Below are 6,119 nucleotides of genomic sequence, written 5' to 3' on the forward strand. Positions count from 1 at the left end.
TGTATAACCCACATGTTCTCTTACTAAAGATCATATTTTTAAACTTCTCACATGTTCAGATGACTGAAGATTCGGGTTTAGACGTCTGATGTTCCTTAAAGTACTGAAAATTATTGTCTAGACACAGGGTCAGATGACTAAACTGGGGGTTCAGTCTTTTGAAGTCTCTAGTTTAGGCGACTGAACTTGACGATTCAAATGTCTAAAGGTGTTCTGCCTGTTCTGTGTTTCATAATTAATTCTTTAGATGACTGAACTAATTATTCAGTCTTCTGAGGAAATTATTCAGACGTTTGAAGTGAAACTTCTGTCGTCTGAAGTTGCATCTTTAGACTGCTGAGGGTAAACCTCAGTCGTCTGGGCAGTCTAACTTTAGTTTTTTTATTTTTTTTTCAAAAACCATTTTGGCTTTCTTACTTTACTTCTTCATAAAACATTTTTCGAGGTTTTAAATAGTCTCTAAGTCAATGAATAACCCTTAAAATATTTTCATGAGATGCATGAGTCCTAAGGTCAGTTTAGGGTATATTTTGAGTTTCGAATTAAATCATATGAAATATGTAAATACATTCAGTTCTAAATATCCTTTCCCATGACGATCTTGAACTTGACACTTGCATCTTCATTCTTCTACTATTTTAGTTCCATGGATTGTGTTAAGTTGTATATCCTTTAATCCTCATCGCTTTCATGACTTTCTGACCTTCTGTGCATGCTAAATGTTGTTCCTGTTCACAATCTCAATGCACAAATCAAATACCACGTGATTTGTCATTATCAAAACATGATTGGACTCATAGATTCAATAACCTCCCCCTTTTTGATGATGACAAATAAATGAGCAAAAATATAAAATGGGTACGCCTAACAAGGCTCCCCCTCAAATAATGCACAATCAAATATTCAACAATATGAAATATGCTCATACACAATTGAAAATAAACAATAGTTTTGCACGTATAACTGATGTACTTATGTACTTTTGCCAACTATTTTTGCTATAACCTTATATTTTTCTTCCCCTTTTGACATCAACAAAAACGTATATAACAAAAATGTTCAAAAAAAATTAAATTTTAAAATATGCAACCTTCAGATTTCTAAAAATGTACTGTGAAATATGTCTCCCTGTATTAATTCAATTTATTTCTTCCCCTTGCTAATGCAAAAAAACTATGTTGTTGAATTAAATTGTAATGCGAACATACACAATGTGTCAAATTTCATAGACATGGATAAGCAAAAACAGTCACTAAAGTTCAAAGGTTATGTGAGCATTAACATGTGTCAGTTAACATGCACTCATCATGATATGAGTTTAATACAAAATGTTAACAAATGTGATACCAAATGGGAACAAATGAGCCGAATTTGAAATTTTTAACCAATTGTGAATATTAAGTGATGTTGCTTCCCCTGAATTATGTCATCAAATATAATTCTAGGCAACTTTTTGACTATGCATCAGGCCTAATTCACGTCTAATTTGAATGAACCTATCCTTTGCAAGTGGTTTCGTGAATATGTCTACCCATTGTTCATATGTGCATACAAACTCAAGTGTCACATCTCCTTTTTACACATGATCACAAAGAAAATGATGTTTAATTTCTATTTGTTTAGTTCGTAAATGTTATATAGGATTCGTTGAAATGTTTATTACACTAGTATTGTCGCACCTTATAGGAACTGTATCATAGCTTAATCCAAAATCCATAAGTTGTTGCTTCATGTATAACGTTTGAGCACAACAAATTCCTACCACTATGTATTCAGTCTCGGCTATTGATAAAGCAACTGAATTTTGCTTCTTTGAAAACCAAGATACTAATGAATGTCCTAGGAAATGACATGTGCCACTGGTACTTTTTCTATCTATTTTACTTCCAAAAAAATCAGCATCTAAATAGCTAACAATCTCAAAAGATGTATACTTAGGATACCATAATCCAAGTTCCACGGTTCCTATCAAGTATCTAAGTATTCATTTGACAGCTAATAAATGTGACTCTTTAGGTGCAACCTGAAAACTTGGGCACAAACATACACTAAACATTATATCAAGCCTGCTGGTAGTCAGATATAGTAAGCTACCAATCATTCCATGATAGAGCTTGACATCTACTGCTATACCTTGTTCATCTTTGTCTAATTTCAAAGAAGAGCTCATAGGTGTCCCTAGTATTTTTCCATCTTCCATATTAAACTTTTTGAGCAGATCTCTAATGTACTTCAATTGATTTATAAAAATTTCATGTTTTGATTGTTTGATCTGAAGTCCTAGGAAGAAATTTAGTTCACCCATCATGCTCATCTCAAATTCATTTTGCATAGTGCTTGCAAACTCATTACACAAGTCTTTATTTGTTGCTCCAAATATGATATCATCTATGTATACTTGAACTAGGAGCATGTCATCTTTCTTAGACTTTATGAAAAGTGTTGTGTCTATCCTTCCTCTAATAAATCTGTTATCCAGTAGAAAATCGCTTAGCCTTTCATACCAAGCTCTAGGAGCTTGTTTTGAACCGAACAAGGCTTTAGTTAGTCTATAAACGTGTTTTGGATACTTATGGTTTTCAAAACCTGGAGGTTGTTCTGCATATACCTCTTTACTTATGTAGCCATTTAATAATGCGCTTTTGACATCCATTTGATACAAATTGAAATCTTTAAAAACAGCATAGGCTAAAAGCATTCGAATGACTTCCATTCTAGCTACAGGTGCAAAGGTTTCTTCAAAATCTATTCCTTCTTCCTGGTTATATCCTTGACCTACTAGTCTTGCCTTATTTCTAACAACTATCCCATGTTCATCTTTCTTGTTCTTATATATCCATTTTGTTCCAATAATTGTCTTATCCTCAAGTCTAGGAACTAATGTCCATACTTTATTTCTCTCAACCTAGTTTAACTCTTCTTGCATGGACATCACCAAAGATTCATCCTCAATTGCTTCACTCACATTCTTAGGTTCTTCTTGAGACAAAAAGACAAAATGACTAATCATATTCCTCAGTGAGGATCGTGTGGCTACTCCACGTAATGGTTCACCTATTATTTGATCAATGGGATGACTCTTTATGTACTTCCATTCTCTAGGTAGTTCATTAACCTTATTTTCAATTTGATTAGTTTCAGAAGATGGTTCCTTAATTTCATTTCTCTTTTCTGAATCATTTTCAATAGATAGTTTTTCAAATTCCTTATTTATCTCAATTTCAACTTCATCAGTCCTTTTAGAGAAGGGATTTAACTCATCGAATACTACAGGAATGGTTTCTATAATAGTTAATGTTCGTTTATTATATACTCTGTAGGCTTTACTATCTAAGGCATACCCTAGAAAGATACCTTCATCTGATTTCACATCAAACTTCCTTAAATGTTCATTGTCTCTAAGCACAAAACATTTACAACCAAAGACATGAAAATATGATATGTTTGGTTTATGGCCATTCCATAATTCGTAAGGAGTCTTATTTAGAGATGGTCTAATCAAAACTCTATTTAGAACATAGCAGGCGGTATTTACTGCCTCAGCCTAGAAGTACTTAAGTAGTTTATGTTCGTTAAGCATAATTTTGGCCATTTCTTGTATAGACCTATTCTTTCTCTCAACTACACGATTCTGCTGTGGTGTTCTAGGAGCCAAAAAATTATGAGTTATTCCTAATGAATTACAGTAGTATTCCATGCCATGATTTTTAAATTCTCTACCCCTATCACTTCGTATTTTAGTGACAGTATAACCCTTTTCATTTTGAATTTTCTTACATATATTTATGAATTGTTCACATGCTTCATCTTTGTGACATAAAAATAATACCTATGTATATCTTGAATAATCATCAACTATGATGAATGCGTATGATTTTCCTCCTAAACTCTGACTTGGGTTTGGACCAAATAAATCCAAGTATAGCATTTGAAGTGGCCTAGTAGTAGAGATTACTTTCTTCTTCTTAAAGCTAGCTCTTGCTTGTTTTCCTAGTTGGCATGCATCACAGATTTTATCTTTCAGGAATTTACTCTTAGGCAATCCCTTAACTAATTCTCCCTTAACAAGTTTAAATATTAATTCCATGTTAGCGTGTCCTAGTCTCCTATTCCAAATCCAACTAATCTCATTTATAGCAGAAAAACAAGTAACATGTTGAGAAGCAAGATTGTCAAGGCTAGTGGTGTAGACATTTTCATGACGATCAACAGTAAACAATATTTTGTTTTCAGATTTGTTCTCTATAATGCATTTGTTATGTTCAAATGAGACTTTATAACCTTTATCACATAGTTGACTTATACGAAATAAGTTATGTTTCAATCCATCAACTAATAACACATTATCAATGACAAGTGAAGGTTCCTTATGAACCTTACCAACTTCAATGATTTTACCTTTAGAGTTATCCCCAAATGTAACGAATCCTTATCTTTGGACATGATAGATGCAAATTTGGCTTTATCTCTTGTCATATGTCACCAGCATCCACTATCCATATACCACTTGTCCTTCGAGGAGGACAATCTCAAGCACATCTACAGGACATAATCAGATAACTACTTTTGGTACCAAGATTTTCTTGGGTCCATGGGGGTTAGTACTAGATTCTCCTTTGACTTTCCAGACTTTCTTAATTTTGACATCTTTATTTTTGAAAGGACAGTAAAATTTTATGTGATCCAACCTCTTACATTTAAAACATGTAATATTTCTATGATAGTCTTTAGTTGGAACATATGATTTTGACTCTCTTGCAAAATATCCTATGTAGAGATGTCTATGTTTTAGATTCTCCTTCCCATTAAAACCAAGACCTTCCTTCTCTAGGGAATTTCTTTGAGCTCCTAAGAGTTTTTCAAAATTATTTTGACCTTCTGTAAATTTATAAATAATCTTAGATTTATCTTTCAAATTCTTTTCTAACTCAATTTTCAAATCCTTGTCTTTCATGAGAGATGTATGAGGTTTATTTTGACTTTCAACTAACTTTAAAAATTCTTTCAATTTTAATTTCAAACCAGAATTTTTCTTATTAATTTTCTTAAGCATTTTTAGGGTATACAGATATTCCTGATGCAATTCATCACAAGAAAGCATACTATTTTCATTTTCTGAATCACTTGAATAGTAAGATGAAGCAGAACAAAAAGATTGTACCTCATGGTCATCGTGAGCCATCAGACATAGATTCGCAATCTTGTCATCACTAGATTCAGATTCTGAACTACTGGTACTGTGAGTGTCCCAGCCCACCTTTAGAGCCTTCTTCTTCTTTTTCTTAGACACTTTCTTCAGTTGGGGACAATCTGGCTTGATATGTCCAAATTCTCTACAATTATAACACATGGGAGGATCATCCTTTTGCTTCCTTCTACTTGACTCTCCCTTTTCTGTTTTTGAGCCCTTGAATTTTCTGGTGTATTTCTTTTTCTTTCTCATGAACTCTCCAAATTTTTTAGTGATAAGTGTCATGTTTTCATTCGATTCTGAATCACTTCCTTCACTAGTGCAGTGAGATGATACCTTAAGTGTTGTAGCTTTCTTTGCTTTAATTTTCTTATTCTTCCTCTCATTTATTGCAAGCTCATAGGTGATGAGCGATCCAATTAGTTCATCAACAGGCATCTCCTTCAGATTTCTCCCTTCTGCTACTGTAGTAGCTTTAACTTCCCAAACTTGAGGTAGTCACCTAAGTATTTTCCTGGTCAACTTATAGGTAGGGTAAGATTTACCAAGAGCATTTAAAGAATTCATGATGTGTGTGAATCTAGTGTACATGGATTGAATAGATTCATCAGCAGTCATTTTAAATGCCTCATATTCACTAGTAAGCATGTCTATCCTAGTATCTTTTAATTCCTTAGTACCTTCATATGTAACTTCTAATTTTTTCCAAATCTCTTTAGCAGTGTTACAGACCATCACCCTATTAAACTCATTTACGTCTAGTGCACAAAATAGCAAGTTCATTGCAGTAGCATTTATTTGTACAAATTTTCAATCTTCTTTAGTATACTCATCTTCAGTTTTGGGTACATTTACCTTATCAACTACTTTCATAGGGACATGGTTTCCCTTGGAAAAAAATTTCCACACTTTCCAATCCACATTTAAA

This window comes from Malania oleifera, chromosome 3 (assembly GCF_029873635.1).
Source record: "Malania oleifera isolate guangnan ecotype guangnan chromosome 3, ASM2987363v1, whole genome shotgun sequence".
In the NCBI taxonomy this organism is placed as follows: domain Eukaryota; kingdom Viridiplantae; phylum Streptophyta; class Magnoliopsida; order Santalales; family Ximeniaceae; genus Malania; species Malania oleifera.